Raw genomic sequence first — 18742 nt, forward strand, 5'->3', positions numbered from 1 at the left:
AGGTGATTATAGTTGTATTAGTACATTTACAGCAACATAGTTGAGTACTGTCTGGAATAGGTTTTATTAGCACCAACAGTCACCAGTTCAAGCAACAAAGAAGGCCAACTTACTACAACGTAAAACAATAGTTTGATTGCAACATACTGTGGTAATTTAATGATATTGCCATTTTCAACCGAGTCAGCCTGTGTTTTGCATTTTAGAACACATTTTCTATACCAGTCTTTATTTAGACTCCATTCGGCCTCACAAAGCCACCTACTAACTGCTACAAACTATAAGTCCTGTATAATATTTTACAGAGCTCTGCAGCTTTACACAGCCCTGTCTGGCAGGGCAGCAGACCAGTTTTTTTATCTGGTGCAGTTTAGTCACAATTACTGGTCTCCTTCCCTCCCCCACCCCATGACTGGATAGGGATAGGAGAAGCAGCAGACTGATGAGCTTAGCTTTCTGCTCCTATCAGCTTGCTTCTTGCACACCAGCACAGCCATTGGCTTCTTGTGCTGGTTCTACCTAAAGTGCAGTGAAAAATAAGTGGAGCGTGCATAAATAAAACAAACAAAAAAAAAAAACAAAAAAAATGCTCATGTGCGAACAATGGCTAGGCCTTGCAACAAAAATTGCCCCGATCTTGGCGAAAAAGGCATGGGCCATAACGCAATGCGCAGATAAAAAATATAAATTACATAAGTAGGTGTTGTGGCCAAGTGCATATTCCCACAGTGGGGTCCCTACTCCCTGAGGGCATATAACACCGCAGGGCTCTCTGCCTCCCCAACCACCGGCCAGGCAAGACATTGCTCAAAGCAGGAGGCACTGGGCCCCACACTAGTGAAGTACTACCAAACCCCACCTTACGTGGTGGGTACTTAAAGAATCTTTCTTGTGTGATGGAATCTGTATCAGGACCCTCATCATACTAGTAGGGAAGCTACACAGCCAGGCATTCTTGCCCAAAGAGCAGAATGACAGTGGACACAGATAAGCACTGGCAACTGGACACAGATAAGCACAGATACTACATTTGATCTTAGCCAAATGGCAGAGAAGCGATTTGATTGCAGGTTCATGAGCCAAAATTTATAGGTTGATCTTCCCACACATCTTTCTTCTTTGTTGACACATTCCCTATAACAACAATGTACAGTGAAACCTCGGCTTGCGAGTAACGCGGTTTATGAACCTTTCGCAATGAGAATATATTTTCTTCAAAATGCTGACTTGATTTGCAAGCGTTGTCTCAAGACGAGCAGGATTCAAGCCGCTGGGGTGTGCAGTACCGCATTTGGCCAGAGGTGCGGAGGGCGCCGGTGACGCTCGGAGGCACTCCCTTCCCGAGTGTCTCCAAGTGTCTCCGGCGCCCCCGCACCTTTGGCCACATGCAGTACTGCCCTTAACGGACATTTCAGCTTAAGTTTGGGAGTGTTGGATGCAGATCCTAAAGTATTAATTTGGGTAACAAGTGAAAGCTCATTACGTTACTATCCAGTAAATTCTGCGATTGTGATGAAGTCAAAAGATGGAGCAAATCAACTCTGCTCCCCATGTATGCAAGCTGAAGAATTAACTTTTTGGCAGTATTTTTTTGATTTCCTGGCCATTTTATATGAGCATATGAATGAGAACACAAAAAAAATTTCACTCATGGTTAGTGTTTGGCTGAAGCCATTTATTATCAATCAGCTGTTTATTCTTTTTAAATCAGAATGACAAAAACTACCCAAATGACCCTGATCAAAAAAGTTTACATACCTTGGTGATAACATGCACACAAGTTGACACAAAGGGGTTTGAATGGCTATTACAGGTAACCATACCCTCCTGTGATCTGTTTGCTTGTAATGTGTGTGTGTGTGTGTGTGTGTGTGTGTGTGTGTGTGTGTGTGTGTGTGTGTGTGTGTGTAAAAAAAGGTCAATGAGTTTCTGGACTCCTGACAGACCCTTGCATCTTTCATCCAGTGCTGCACTGACGTTTCTGGATTCTGATTCATGGGGAAAGCAAAAGAATTGTCAAAGGATCTGCGGGAAAAGGTAGTTGATCTGTATAAGACAGGAAAGGGATATAAAAAGATATCCAAGGAATTGAGAATGCCAATCAGCAGTGTTCAAACTCTAATCAAGAAGTGGAAACTGAGGGGGTTCTGTTGAAACCAAACCACAGTCAGGTAGACCAACTAAAATTTCAGCCACAACTGCCAGGAAAAATTGTTCGGGATGCAAAGAAAAACCCACAAATAACTTCAGGTGAAATACAGGACTCTGAAAACATGTGGTGTGGCCGTTTCAAGATGCATAATAAGGAGGCACTTGAAGAAAGATGGGCTGCATGGTCGAGTCACCAGAAAAACTTTGCAAATGCCACAAAGTATCCCGCTTACAATACACCAAACAGCACAGAGACAAGCCTCAAACCAACTGGCACAAAGTAATTTCGAGCGAGACTAAAATTTAGCTTTTTGGCCACAACCATAAACACCACATCTAGAGAGGAGCCAACAAGGCCTATGATGAAAGGTACACCATTCCTACTGTGAAACACGGAGGTGAATCGCTGATGTTTTGGGGATGTGTGAGCTACAAAAGGCACAGGAAATTTGGTCAAAATTGATGGCAACATGAATGCAGTATGTTGTTATCAAAAAATACTGGAGGTACATTTGCATTCATCAGCCAGGAAGCTGCGCATGGGACGTACTTGGACATCCCAACATGACAATGATCCAAAACACAAGGCCAAGTCGACCTGTCATTGGCTACAGCTAAATAAAGTGAAGGTTCTGCAGTGGCCACAGTCTCCTGACCTCAATATCATTGAGCCACTCTGGAGAGATCTCAAATGTGCAGTTCATGCAAGACAGCCCAAGAATTTACAAGAACTGGAGGCTTTTTGCCAAGAGAAATGGGCAGCTTTACCATCTGAGAAGATAAAGAGCCTCATCCACAAAAGACTTCAAGCTGTCATTGATGTTAAAGGGGGCAACACAAAGTATTAAGAAGTGGGGTATGTAAACTTTTGATCAGGGTCATTTGGGTAGTTTCTGTTGTCATTATGATTTAAAAAGAGTAAACAGTTGATTGTTAATATATGGCTTCAGCCAAACACTAACCACGAGTAAAAGAAAAGTTTGTGTTAATATTCTCTGAAACATGGCCAAGAAATCATAAATTTTGCCAGGGTAAACTTATGAGCAGAACTGTATAATCGGCATCTTTTTTTTTTATATATAGATCAGGGACACATTGTTTTATAACAGAGGGGATGGCATTAATATATATTATAGTTTTTAAAGCAGCACGGTGTCAGGGCTCAGCAGCCATGATAAACCATGGTCAGTTTACGGGGGAGGGCCTAACCAGGCAGGATCACCCAGGTTTTTTAGGTAATACAAAGGGCCTAATTATACAGCACAAGCACTGTGCTGTTATTCATGGGTTAAGGGTAACAAACACTTTAAACACCGGGGTTATGGCAGCAGCTAGCTGCCATAACCCCCGGTATCTTTTTTTTTCTTTTTTATACACAGTAAGTGGTCGTTTTTCATATAAAAGTGGTCTCAGTGGCGGATTTGCAGCGTGATCACTTTTATAGGCAATGGGAGAGGTGCCCCCAGGGTTTATTACAAGAGATATTTACATTCCTTGTACTAGGAATAAAAGGAATAAAATAAAAAAATACATTTAAAAAAAAAAAGTTTAAAAAAGTTTAAAAATAAAAAGTAACAAATAAGAAAAAAAAAAAAAAAGTAAAAACATCCTATCCCACCAAGCTTGCGCACAGAAGCGTACGCATATGCAGGTCGTGCCCGCATATGTTAACAGTGTTCAAACCACACATGTGAGATATCGCCACGATCGTTAGAACGAGAGCAATAATTCTAGTGCAAGACCTCCTCTAACCCTAAACTGGTAACCTGTAAATTTTTAAAGCGTAGCCTATGGAGATTTTTAAGTACCGTAGTTTGTCACCATTAAACGAGCATGCACAACATGTTTGGTATCTCTTTACTCTGCGTAACATCTTTCACACAAAAAAATTTAGCCAACTTTACTGTTTTTCATTAAAGTGTATTTTTTTTTTAATTGCATTTGTAAGACTGCTGCGCAAATACAGTGTGACGTTAAATATATCACGACCACCATTTTATTCTCTGCTAAAAATAATTATATATATATATATATATATATACACACATACATATACACACATACATATACACACACACACACACACACACACACACACACATAAACGTTTGGGGGTTCTAAGTAATTTTCTAGCAAAAAGTACTGATTTTAACATGTAAGCAACAAATGTCAGAAAAAGGCCATTGGTAAAGTGGTTGTAAACCCTGTTACACCACTTTTACCTACAGGTAAGCCTATAATAAGGCTTACCTGTAGGTACCTTGAATATATCTTAAACTTGCACAGTTTAGGAGATATTCAGTATATGAGCTGCTGCCGGAGTCATCGGCACATGCGCACTGAAGAAATGGGCCGCTGGTGCCGTTTATTCAGGAGTTGTGCCGTGACCGGCGGCTCCAGCGCTGCGATTGGCCTGAGCCACGAACCCAGGAGTAACTCCAGTGGAAGATGTCTGTGCTGTACTCGGGGGGCCAACACCGATCCAGGGCATCGTTATAAGGTAAGGATTTCATAATGAGCTAGTATGCGATGCATACTAGCTCATTTTGCCTTTGTCTTGCATGTTTTTTTTTTTTTTTTTACCCCAGGAGGAGGTTTACAACCTCTTTAAAGCTGGTTGTAGCTTTAAACAAAATGCCCACTTAAACTTTTTTGGCCATACTTCTGCAGTTTACAGCAGTGCACTTCATTCTGCACTCCTGTGTCCAAGATTCAGCCAACAGTGGGCTAAACCTAGCTGTTGGCTGACCTCACAGTGCCAGTCCAGGGGCTGCAGGGATCTTGAAATGTCAAGATCCGTCCTGATGCTTGACTGGCAGTTGGCTCAGCCTCTCAGTGTGAAGCCCCTCTCTACAGCCCAGTGCGCCAGTAGGTGCTGAAGGGGCAAAGACCAAGACATGAGCCATCAGTGGTCTTTGAGGTCTTCTGTGTAGATGAGGCGGGAGACAGTGCAGCATCAAATCGATACTGCAGCCATCTAAGCATGTATTGCCTGTTTTTAGTAAACCCCACTAGGACAGCTAGCACTAAAGACTTCCCATGACATTTTTGCTACATTAAAAAGGGGCCCGCGGTCCCTGCCTGCAAATGGCAATATCTAAGGCTTGACTGAGTCAGTGTGGGGCCTAACCATGTGCTAGCTGTGCCTGGAAGTGAAGCGAAGAGAAAGAAAAAGAAACTGAAAGCAAGTGTTGTACTGGAGGAGACTGGAGCTGTAAAGTGTAAATAGTTGTCCCAACTGATTGAGATACAATCAATTGCTTGTTCTACTGGGCATCCCATATATGCCTATCCCTTTACAAGTTTAAAACCCTCAATAAACAAAACAAACATCTGGACTGTTCATAGTCTCCAAGGTGATTGGGAAGTGAATGCCGGGCTGGGCAGGGTGACAGGTGGGCCACAACTTTCAGCAGCCCCTACGGGGCTATCACTTTCTTCTAAGCCTACTAGATTTTTAAAGCTACACCCAGTGCATTCATAAAAAAATTTGAAGTTCTTGTCAAAAGGAGGTTTTATTTCATTTTTCCACTATTCGCTTTCATTGTTTAAAAAATTGAATCTGCTGCTAGAGAGCTGATGACGGATAATAGTGTGGCATAGCCCATCTTCTGACTTCTGAATGCTTGCAGAATGCAATTAGAGATTTCAAATCAGCATTTACAAGCTAATGTTTGTGTGAATTGGTCTCAACCAATTGAAGAAATAAATGTCAATCACAAGAATTTAGATATACACTAGATTGTCAAAATAAAAAAAGTATTCTTCCAGAAGCACATGTGTGGGGTCAGGCACTGATGTTGGATAAGAAGGTCTAGCTCCAAGTTTCCATTCTAATTCATCCCAAAGGTGTTCTATCGGGTTGAGGTGAGGACTCTGTGCAGGCCAGTCAACTTCCTCCACCCCAAACTCGCTAATCCAAGGCTTTATGGTCGTCTTTTGTGCACTGGTCCAAATCATTTGGGGGGGGGGGGGGATTATGGTGTGGGGTTTTCAGGGGTTAGGCTTGGCTCCTTAGTTCCAGTGAAGGAAACTTAAGGCGTCAGCATACCAAGACATTTTGGACAATTTCATGCTCCCAACTTTCTGGGAACAGTTTGGGGATGGCCCCTTCCTATTCCAACATGACTGCTCACCAGTGCACAAAGCAAGGTCCATAGAGACATGGATGAGCAAGTTTGGGGTGGAGGCACTTGACTGGCCTGAACAGAGTCCTGACCTCAACCTGATAGAACACCTTTGGGATGAATTAGAGCGGAGACTGCAAGCCAGGCCTTCTCTTCCAAGATCAGTGCCTGACCTTACAATTGTGCTTCTAAAAGAATGGTCAAACATGCCCATAGACATACTTTGTAACCTTGTGGACAGCCTTCCCAGAACAGTTGAAACCGTTATAGCTGCAAAGGGTGGACCAACTCAATATTGAACCCTACGGACTAAGACTGGGATGCCATTAAAGTTCATGTGCGTGTAAAGCCAGGCATCCCAATACTTTTGACAATATAGTGCACACATACCCAGTATCCTATTAAAGCAGAGTTCCACCCAAAAATGGAACTTTCCCTTATCTGGTTCCTCCCCCTGTCTAATACAGGTATTTGCTTCTACTTCCAGGGGAAAGATCACCGCAGAATCCGCGGCGATCTACGCCACATCTGGCCCCTCCCCCTGTCTTCTGGGAGACACACAGGTCCCAGAAGACAGCAGGGACCAGTCAGAACACACAGAGCGACTCGCACATGTGCAGTAGGAACCAGGCTGTGAAGCCGCAAGGCTTCACTTCCCGATTCCCTTACTGAAGATGCCAGCGCCTGCACCCAGAGCCGAGGGATGAGTCGGCTTCGGGCGAGGACATCGCAGGCACCCTGGACAGGAAAGTGTCCTTACTTTAAAAGTCAGCAGCTGCAGTATTTGTAGATGCTGACTTTACTTTTTTTCTTTTTTTTTTTTCCCCGGTGGAACTCCGCTTTAACTAAACACAATTATGAATTATGAATGTTTGCACAATTGGCTCCTGAAATGTCATCTGCTCTCCATTGAAGAGATCTGAAGACAGTTTATTTAAACACAACCACAACATTTTACATTGCCAGATCTTTATTGAACAAATGAATCCAAATCATTGATGGAAACATTAGAACGCCTGGGACGATGATATGCGTTGCCCTACAAATGGAAAAAAAAAAAAAAAAAACCCTACCTTTTACAAAACTGTTGACTTGCAATGTGGTCAAATAAGAGGATTGAAACCCCTTGTAAAATAGTCATTATAGCTCATGAGAATCAGGGTTTTAAAAAGGAGTCCAAAAGGCCTGGACTTCCATCAATTCACAATGAATCTGAAAGACATTAGGCACGGTTGACCTTTCAGTAGAAGCTGGATGAATTCAAAGATCAGTAAATATAAATTCCCAAAGAACCCTGAGGTCTTTAAACACCTCTTGTGCTTCAGAACATTGTTTTTAAATTTTGCATTAGTAGAACATCAAAAACAAGAGTGGTGCTCATGAAAGGCTACCACAAAGAAAATAAAACCATACAACGGTGAAGCATTGTGAAGGTTATAGGGTTTGTCTTTGCTGCCTTAGGCCCGTTTGCCTTGGGCTTCAGGATGTATAAGAGCAGTGTGATCAGCAAGCTTTTACAAAGCATTCGCAGAGCTTGCAGTGGGCTTTGTTGAAGCTTTTAAAGTACCATCAGCAACAGTTTGCAAATGCTGAACATAATTCCTAATGGGAGTACCGATTGTCACTTTAAACAAACTGCTAGCAGGCTTCAGCACTACTTGAAGCTTGTTGAAAATGATTTCAACAGGCCTTGTTTCCAATCATGGAGGCCTGTTTCAGGGCTTCAGGTTGTACAAGAGCAGTGTGAACAGCAAGCTTTGACAAAGCATTTGCAGAGCTTTCACCAAGCTTTGTTGAAGCATTTTCATCTGCTGAAGCCTAATAGCAGCATCTTAGAGTGTTACAAATCAGCACTCCCATGAAGACGTGTGTATAACATTTCCAAACAGAAGTTGAAGGGCGCTTTAAAGGCTTAGAGCAGGGGTCAGCAACCTTTTTCCACTTAAGCGCTGGATTCACCTGCTAATAAATTAAGATTATCTAAACCCCTTTACATTACACAGCCCCTGCACTTCTGGACCCCTTTACTCTGCACAGCCCCCGCCTATTATGCTTTAAAATTGCACACTCGTGGAATAGTGACAAACTACGGTACTTAAAAATCTCCATAGGCGAAGCTTTAAAAACTTCTACAGGTTACCAGTTTAGATTTAGAGGAGGTCTAGACTTCTTGCTCTCCCTCTAACGATCACGGCAATGGCTCACATGTGTGGTTTGAACATCGTTTACATTTTCGGTCGTGACTTACATATGCGTTCGCTTCTGTGCGTGAGCACAGAGGCTTGGAGCGCTTTACGTTTTCTTTATTTTATTTTTACACTGTCCCTTTAAAAAAAAATAAAAAAATTATTGCTGTCAGAAAGAATGTAAACATTCCTTGTGATAGTATTAGGCAGTGACAGGTACTCTTTATGGAGGGATCTGGGGCCTTAAATTCCTTCTTTGCACCTAAAAGCATTCAAAACACCAAGTTCGGCTGTTTTGAATGCGGTAATTTTTTAAAAATTTGGCGCCTTTAAGTCTTTTGTAAACCAGAAGTGAAGTAATGACATTGCTTCCAGGTTACTAGGTCTGAGACTCGACGGAAGTAGATTGCAGCTTTGTTCGGGTCTCCGGCCAGCCAGTGGACGTGCCGGCTGGTCGCTCGGGCCTCCCAGTGAGACGGGAGAGCCCCGACGAGCCGAAGGAGGCGGTGGGGGGGAGAGACGACACGTCCCCTCCTGCTGCTTGGGATAACAGCCAAGCGTCGTCTTAGCCACATGGGTTGTTATCCCAAGAAAGCAGACAGGGGTTAAATTGGCCACGGGCCAAGTGCTGGTGAATTCATCACGTGAACGGACGGGCTGGACATTTAGCAGTGGCCCATAGGTTGCTGAACCCTGGCTTAGAGAAAGCGGCTTGAAGCTTGGTGAAAGCTTTGCAAAAAAGGTTGATAAAAGTTTCATAAAAGCTTGCTGTTCACATTGCTCTTCTCCAAGCTGAAGCCCCTGTGAAACAGGTTTGGATTACAATCAGTGAGGCATGTTTCAGGGCTTCAGCCTATAAAAGAGCAGTCTGAACAAGACTCGACAAGGCATTTGCAGAGCTTTCAGCATGCTTTGTTGAAGCTTTTGAAATGCCATTCAACTACAGTTTGTAAATGAACACAGATCCTATTGAGAGTGCTGCTTTAAGCCAGCTGTTAGAAGGCTTCAAACAAGCTTCAAGAAATGCTGAAGCCTGCTAGCAGCTCGTTTAAAGCGGCAATCAGCACACCCATTACAATCTGTGTTCAGAATTTACAAACTGGTGCTGATGGTACTTTAAGCTTCAACAAAAAACTTTGTTGAAAGTTCAGCAAATGTTTTGTAAAAGCTTGCTGTTCACACTGCTCTTATACAAGCTGAAGCCCATGTGAAACAGGCCTGAAGGAGAGGCAACTATTAGGGGTGTATCGCAAAGTTTTGCAGCACGATGCCAGGGTGTTTTTTTGAAGCAAAAAAAAAAAAAAAAAAAAAAAAAGGGGGTAGGTGTGGGAGAGAGAAGTACTGCAAGCCTTGATGTATATCCAACTCTGGCATGAGCTGAAGGCTGTTTACAGTTTTGGATACCTGAATGGGACAAAATACTTCCAACTACCATGCTGTTAAAGTGCTGCAAAACATTAAGGTTCTTATCAAAAGGAGGATTTCATTTTTCCACTGATCACTTTGTTTAAAAAAGTTTTTAGGAACTTGTTAAAAAAAAAAAAAAGGTAGGCGTGTTAACACAGAATTTATTGATTTGACTTTTAGGAGCCATCAATGCAAAAATTAGGCAATTTCCCAGCAGTTAGATAAAAAAAAAAAAAAATAAAAAATCCTAACAGTTGTAGCTGCTGCTTTATGCCAGCTCCATACATGCCAGATAGCTCTGAAGGGGAAGTCTGAGCTATCAACAATATCATGGTCTACATTACAGTTCTGTCTAGCTAGACACCAAGTTAACAGATTAGATACAGATGGCCAATTAGGAATGACCATATCGAGTAACCAATGCTAACCTAGTGCCAGCACATAAAGCTGAAGCTATTCGAGTTTACTGGTAATCCTTGGAGTTAAAATGACAGCTTCAATTGTAGATTATATAAGAATGCCATACACTGGAAGAATTGGGTAGCAGATTCTTTGTTTTTGTAAACCCTCATATACCCAGTGAAAGAGCTAGCCTCAGGTGATACACAGAGATGAAACAAAACCTACATAAAATGTATCTGTTTATCTGCAGTTTTTCCTATATTCGTTCAAAGTGCTAAAAATTACAGTGGGGTGAAAAAAAGTATTTGATCCACTGCTCATTTTGTAAATTTGTCCACTGACAAAAAAAAAAAAAAAAATCCAGAAAAAACGCGTTCAAAAAAGTTAAAAAATTGATTTGCATTTTAATGACTGAAATAAAGTGTTTGATCCTCTATCAGCAAGATTTCTGGCTCCCAGGTGTCTTCTGTAAGGCAACAAGCTGAGATTAGGAGCATCAGCTTGTTACCTGTATAGAAGACACCTGTCCACAGAAACAGATTCCTATCTCTCCACCATGGTCAAGACCAAAGAGCTGTCCAAGGATGTCAGGGACAAGATTGTAGACCTACACAAGACTGGAATGTGCTACAAGACCATCGCCAAGCAGCTTGGTGAGAGGGTGACAACAGTAGGTGCAATTATTCGCTAATGGAAGAAAAAAAAAATAATGGTCAATCTCCCTTGGTCTGTGGCTCCATGAAAGATCTCACCTCGTGGAGTTGCAATGATCATGAGAATAGTGAGGAATCCACCCAGAACTACACTTGTCAATGATCTCAAGGCAGCTGGGACCAGAGTCACCAAAAAAACAATTGCTAACACACTATGCCATGAAGGACTAAAATCCTGCAGGGCCTGCAAGGTCCCCCTGCTCAAGAAAGCACATGTCTGAAGTTTGCTAATAAACATCTGAATGATTCAGAAGAGAACTGGTTGACAGTATTGTGGTCAGATGAGACCAAAATCAAGCTCTTTGGCATCAAGTCAACTTGCCGTGTTTGGAGGAGGAGGAGGAGGAATGCTGCCCCCAAGAATACCACCCCCACTGTCAAACATGGAGGTGGAAACATTATGCTTTGGGGGTGTTTTTCTGCTAAGGAGACAGGACAACTTCACCAGATCAACTGTGTTGATCCTACAGAGAATACGGAAAGGCCCAATAAACCATGGTGCCAGTTCTAATGAGGCAACACTGAGTCGGAGGTTGCGAGAGAACAGCCAGACCCTGTCCCCAACTTGGTAGGAAGGCATCTGCGGTCAGAATTTCTACCCATCATTGACATGTCGCAAGGACTCTTGGACCTGTACCCAAGTGGAACGAAAACCATGGGGATGATCCAATGCAGGAATGCTCTGAAGAACATACGAGTCAGGCAACATGGATGGTTGAAAACCATAATTCACCATGTATGGAGACAAGCGGTACCGACAGCACTATTGTGAGCAAACTCTGCCCAAGGTAAGAGGTCTGACCAGTTGTTATGGTGGTCAGAAATGTAGCAACGTAAAAAAAACTGTTCCAAGGACTAGTTGGCTCGTTCTGCGGTCCCATTAGACTGCAGGCGATACGCAGGAAGAAGGAAAGCTGAAATCCCAACTATGCACAAAAGGCTCACAAGAAACTGGACACAAACTGGCTACCCCTGTCCGATAAGATCACCTTGGGTATCCCATGTAAGCGAAAGATCTACCGAGCAAAAATGGAAGCCAGTTCTTTAGATGTGGGCAACTTCTTAAGTGGAATACAATGAGACATTTTTTGAGAACCGGTCAACCACCATAAGGATAACTGTGTTGCCCTGATGAAATTCATAGACAGGTGGGTCCAAGGCCTCTCTATTGGGTATGGGTTTTAGGAGGCCCACTGGAAGGTGTCGTGGTGTCTCACTCCGAACACACACACACACACACACGAACACTAGACAAGCAACTATGAAGGTGGCCATATCAGCGCGTAGACTAGGCCACCAGAATTTTTGGGAAATGGCCCAAAAGGGTTGATTCTTCCCTCGGTGGCCAGCAACCTTGGGAGAATGGTAAGTCTGGAGCACAGCAGTACGGAGAGTCTCGGGGACGAAGCAGGGGTCACAAGGTTTCTCATGAGAAGAATGGATCTGAGCGGCAAGAATTTTGTCCCCCAAAAGGAGCAGTGAGACTGGTGCGAACCACAGCCAGAATACGATCGGGAGGAATCACAGGAACAGACTCCATCTTGGAAGTGGAGGAAAACTGTTGCGACAATGCATCAGCCCTTACATTCTTAGTACCGGGTAAGAACGAGACTATGTAATTGAAACTTGACAAGAAAAGAGCCCATCGCACTCTTCAGGGAGAGGGGAGTTTAGCCTCAGACAAGAATTTGAGATTCTAATGGTCAGTCAGAATGAGAACAGGCACAGTGGTACCTGCAAGGAGATGTCTATTCTTTAAGGGCTAAAATGATGGCCAACAACTGCCCCCAATCTCAGTTGCATTCCCAGGAGATAATTTCTTGGAAAAGTAGCCACAAGGACGCATAGCGCTCTCAGGAGGTAGAACGTTGAGACAGCAGGGCCCCAACTCCAGTCTCAGATGCATCAACCTCAAGGATGAAAAAGGTACCGTAGGTTCAGGATGTACCAACACAGGAGCAGAAGCAAAGACAGCCTTGAAACTTTCAAAGGCATTAATGGAATCTGGAGACCAATTCTGTGGGCTACCGTCCTTTCTGGTCATATCAGTCAGGGGTTTGACCAGAGACGAGAAGTTACAAATAAACTTCCGATAATAATTAGCAAAGCCAAGAAAACGCTGCAAGGGTGGTAAACCCACGGGTCGGGGCCACTGTACTGCTGTCAAAACTTTTTCTGGGTCTATCGAAAATCCAGCAGTGGAAGTGACATAACCCAGGCATTTAACCTGTTCACAATGAAACTTGCACTTCTCAAATTTGCAATACAGGTAATTATCTCTCAACCTCTGCAGCACACAGCACACATCTGTGTGATGGCTCTCCAGGGACTTGGAAAATATGAGAATATCGTCGAGATAAACCACCACACATAGCTGCAACAAATCTCAGAGGACATTGTTGATAAAGTCCTGAAAAACTGCTGGAAGCGTTACAAGGACCAAACGGCATTACTAGGTATTCATAATGGCCTGTTCTGGTATTGAAAGTTTTCCAATTGTCGCCCTGCATGAGCCTCACGAGATTGTATACCCCTCGCAAATCAAGCTTTGTAAAAACCTAAAAACCGTTGCTCCCTTGAGGCGTCAAATAACTCCGTAATCAAAGGAATCGGATACGCGTTCTTAATCGTGAAGTGATTGAGACCCCTATAAATCAATACAAGATCTCAGTTCACCATTTTTCACAAAGAAGAAACCAGCACCAGCATGAGACAAGGATTTATGGATGAATCCTCAAGAAAGTGCAGTGGCCACATACTCCTCCATGGGTTTGTCCTCCAAGACAGACAAAGGGTAGATCCAACCACGAGGGGGTATGGCACCAGGTTGAAGGTCAATTGCGCAATCATACGACCTGTGCAGAGACAAAGAACCAGGTTGACCTTTGTCAAAGACCTCGCAAAATTTTCAGTACTCCTCCGGCAGGGCGGACAGTGAAGGGGTGCACAAGACCTTAGCCACTTTCAGAAAACATGTCTCCTTGCATTGTGGCGACCAGGAAAGAACCCCAGCACAAAGCCAATCAAAAGAGGGGTTGTGCCTTTGTAACCAAGGATAACCAATAACCACCAGAAAATGAGGTGAGGAAATGACTTGGAATATCTCCTGAAGAGACCCCACAGTCATGGTCAAGGGAACAGTCTCATGAGTCACATGAGCAGGCTGTAGAGGTCTCCCATCAATAACCTCAATGACAAGTGGAGTGGCACAAAGCTACAGCGGAATCAAGTGCTTAGACACAAAGGCACCATCTATGAACAGGCCTGAAGCCCCAGAGTCGATTAGAGCCTGTATCTCGATAGACGACTCACACCAAGAAAAGGTTAACCAGAACCAGGGGCTTATCCTTCTGGATAACTGGGGACATAATGCCACCCAAGGACTGTCCCCTACAGGACCTCAAGGTGCAAGCGTTTCCTGGATGGGTAGGACAAGACTTCAAAAAGTGACCTGCCTGGCCACAATCTCTCCCTCCTCCTAAAGGACCTCTCATGCGCAGAGACACGCGTGAAGTCCAACTGCATGGGTTCTACCTTACTGGCAGACTCGGTACCAGGAGGCAAGGGTGGGATTACAAAGCTCAGAGCCAAACGTACAGGAGGCTTCCGCAAGCGCTCCTTAAAAAGGAAGGTCTCTCAGAGTCTGGAGTCAAGAATGGCAAACGTGATCAACTTCTCCAGCTCAGTGGGTATGTCTCAGGCTGCTATCTCATCTTTGATGTTATCCGAGAGACCATGAGAAAAAGCAGCCACAAGGGCCTCATTGCTGCCAGAGTACGGAAGTCAATGGTGTTAAATCGATGGTTCTTGTACCCTGTTTGATGGACATAAGGCTTTTGGCAGCAGAAGTGGAGCGTGCAGGAACGTCAAATACTTTTAAAGGAAGCCACAAACACCGGTTAACTCAGAACGACAGGTTTTTGTGTCTCTCATGGGAGGGTTTGCCCAGGCCAAGGCTCTCAGAAAGCAAAAGAAATCACAAAGCCTACTTTGCTTCTGTCTGTGGGAAACGACTGGGGCAGCATCTCAAAGTATATCTCAACCTGCTTCAGAAACCCTCTGCATTGAACTGGATCGCCCCCGAATCGCTGGGGAAGCAGAGCGGAACCAGACATACCTCTTATAGAGGTAATACTTGAGGTGGGTACATGCACAGAGACTGGAGGAGCACCAGGGACAGCCTGCAACACAAGTTGTACCGGAGCAGCCACATTGGGAGATTCCAGGTGAGCAGTGCGATTCAGGAGCATCTAACGCTATGGCAAACTGATCCATACGGTGATCCTGCTTATCCAATCTGGAAAAAACATTACCAACAAGTGGAGTGCCTGCAACTTCTGAATTCATGGCCTTTGTCTACGGTCAAGAAGCCTGAATCAGACAGACAGAAGTGCAGTGAAAAATCACACTCACTATTTAATAAAATGGTATAAACAGAGCAAATGTAGTCAAAACATAGCCAGAGTTCGGTAACCAGGACGGGTAGTCAGAACAAGACCAAGAAACAGGGATCCAGAGATCAGTAGTCGGGTGTAGCAAACAAGATCAGGAACCAGAAGGGAAGTCAGCCAAGCAAAAGTCTATCACAGGAAAACACAGCAGAGAGTCCGGATATGTTGACCAAGGCAAAGGCAGAGACTATCTGATCCAGGGAGTTTATATAACCAGCAGCTCTAGCTGACAAGCAGGAAATGAAGACCAGGTGAGTCACTGTGGAATGAAGAGAGTCTTTGGCAATTAACCAACAGCTGAGCACAGAGCTCTGAGAAGGAATGGCTGAGCCAATACACACCATAGCTGAACGATCAATTTGCCCATTTATATTTGATTAAGTGGCTAGATGTCTAAATCAGGTTGCCAGGAATCAGAAATGCAATGGATTTGCAAATCTCAGAAACCCATATTTTATTCACAACAGAAAACATACAATGTTTTAACTGAGAAAATCTACATTAATAAAAAAAAAAAAAAAAAAAAGGTAATTTTGAAATTGATTGCAACACATCTCAAAAGGTTGGGACAGGGCAACAAAAAGGTAAGGGGTGCTAACAAAGAGCTTGAAGAACATTTTGCAACTAATTAGGTTAATTAGCAACAAGTCAGTAACATGACTGGGTATAAAAAGGGCATCTTAGAGCAGTGTTTCTCAACTCCAGTCCTCAAGGCGCCCCAACAGGTCATGTTTTCAGGATTTCCCTCAGATGAAACAGCTGTGGTAATTACTAAGGCAGTGAAACTGATCAAATCACCTGTGCAAATTAATGGATAGCCTGAAAACATGACCTGTTGGGGCGCCTTGAGGACTGGAGTTGAGAAACACTGTCTTAGAGAGTCAGAGTGTCTCAGAAGTAAAAAGGAATACTCCCAAAAGATCTGTTTGTGAGCACAGTTCACTGCGCCATCCAAAAATGCAAGTTAAAGCTCTACCATACAAAGAAGCAGCCATATCTTTACACGATCCAGAAATGCAGCCATGTTTTCTGGGCCAAAGCTCATTTAAAATGGTCTGTTGCAAAAGGGAGACTCTTCTGTGGTAAGACGACTCAAAATTTGACTAAAGGGAAGAGGGACCTTCTCAACTCATCAGTGCTCAGTTCAAAAGCCTGCTTCTCTAATGGTATGGGGTTGCATTGGTGTGTACGGAATGGGAAGCTTGCACATCTAGAACAGCACCATCATTACTGAAAGATATATCCAGGTTTTAGCGCAGCATATGCTCCCATCCAGTTGACATCTTTTTTAGGGAAGGTCTTGCATATTTCAGTAGGGCAATGCAAAAAAGAATAAAAATTGCATACTGCATCTATGACAACATGGCTTCGTAGTAGAAGAGTCTGGCTGCTTAACTGGCCCGCCTGCTGCCCAGACCTTTCACCAATTAAAAATTTGTGCATCTTGAAAGAAAAAAACAAACAGCCAGGACTGTTGAGCAGTTAGAATCCTATATCCAGCAAGAGTGAGACAGTCTTCTCCAGTAACTGGTCTCCTCGATTCCCAGGCGTTTACAGAAAGTGTTAAAAAGAGGGGCTGCTGAGCCATGGTAAACACAGCTCTTGCCCAACTTTCAGCCATGTTGCTGCCATCAATTTCAAAATGCTTTTTTTTTTTTTTTAAATGATACATTTTCTTGGTTTAAACATTTGGTACGTTTTCTATTGTGAATAAAATATGGGTTTAGATTGGCAAATCTTTGCATTCTGTTTTTATGTAGATTAAACAATTCCAAAAACTTGGAATGTTGTGTAGAATCTACAGCTAGCATTACATTTAGCCAAGTTCACCTTTCAAGAAAAAAATAAAATGCACATATTTTTGAAGGAAAAATAGTGCATTTCTTAATAATTCTTCCTGCAGGAGCCAGGAAAGCATTGTATACGTAATCAGTGGATCAGGGGGTGCAATGGTCAGTCTTCTGCAGACAAGCCCTGCAGCTTTCTGCCCATACCTTCATATGGATGATGTGTTGAAAGCTGAAAGACTTGTGAATTAACTACAAGAGCACTTATCAGCGCCCTCACAGTCCAATCAGAACTACAAGCCGCCAGCCACAGTGGATGATGGTAGTTGTAGTTTGTTCATTCACAGGAATCAATGAATTACGAGGCTGCCTGGGCCGAGCCACACACGGCCTGGCTGTTTTTAAATTGTGACAGCATGTGTGGGAATAAGATTCCCCACCCACTGTCACACCGTGGGGAAATGGGCGGAGATGGAACACTTTTGCTTCGAATAGAGATCACAATTCTCTGCGCAACATCGTCTTTCACGTTATAGAAAAGAAATTGGGCTAACTTTATGGTTTAAGTTTTTGTTTTATTCATTGAAGTGTATTTTTTCCCCCAAAATTGCATTTGAAAAGACCGCTGCACAAATACCGTGTGACAGAAAATATTGCAACGACCGCCATTTTATTCTCTAGGGCAGTGGTCATCAACCCTGTCCTCAGGGCCCACTAACAGGCCAGGTTTGCAAGATAACTGAAATACATCACAGGTGATATAATTTGCTGCTCAGTGATTGCAGTATTCTATTCTGCATCTCCCCAAGGTAATGCATAAAACCTGGCCTGTTAGTGGGCCCTGAGGACAAGGTTGACCACTGCTCTAGGGTCTCTGCTAAAATATATATCTTTATCATTTTCTAGCAAAAAATACTGATTTTAACTTGTAAACAACAAGTGTCAGAAAAAGGCTTAGTCTTTAAGTGGTTAAACTGACCTAATTTACAGACTGAAGTTCACCCCTTGGTCTAAAAGAACCAAATGATACAAGGTTTCTTTTTATCTTAGCGCTAAGCAATGTTGTAATAAACTTTGCCAGCTTTTTTTTTCTCTCCCCTTTGACAGCTCTGAGCAGAGAACTGCTCTGCACTTGTTACCTATGAATCATGGAAATGCCAGATTAATATCATGGAGGGGGGTTAAAATTGAGATCACAATTTTTTTAACGATTAATAATGCAGCTCTACAGTGGGGGCTAAAAGGCTCCATAGGCACTATAAGCCTGTTGCCTGATTTTATAGATTCCTGTGGAGTGCAGCAGGCACCAGCCATCATACACTATTACCAAAAGTATTGGGACGCCTGCCTTTACACATACATGAACTTTAAGGGCATCCCAGTCTTGGTCCATAGGGTTCAATATTGAGTCGGCCTACCCATTGCAGCTATAACAGCTTCAACTGTTCTGGGAAGGCGGTCCACAGGGTTTAGGAGTGGCTATGGAAAGGTTTGACCATTCTTCCAGAAGCACATTTG

General features: G+C 43.3%; 1 protein-coding gene and 1 pseudogene across 1 annotated transcript in view; both read right to left on the reverse strand.

The window, feature by feature from the left end:
* The window catches only part of RPRD2 (regulation of nuclear pre-mRNA domain containing 2), a 134017-nt gene that overhangs the window by 20976 nt on the left and 94299 nt on the right, over positions 1-18742 (reverse strand). The window lies entirely within an intron of this gene.
* LOC141120766 (U2 spliceosomal RNA) lies at positions 948-1060 on the reverse strand (annotated as a pseudogene).

The sequence above is a fragment of the Aquarana catesbeiana genome, linkage group LG13 (genome assembly GCF_042186555.1).
Source record: "Aquarana catesbeiana isolate 2022-GZ linkage group LG13, ASM4218655v1, whole genome shotgun sequence".
Taxonomy (NCBI): Eukaryota; Metazoa; Chordata; class Amphibia; order Anura; family Ranidae; genus Aquarana; species Aquarana catesbeiana.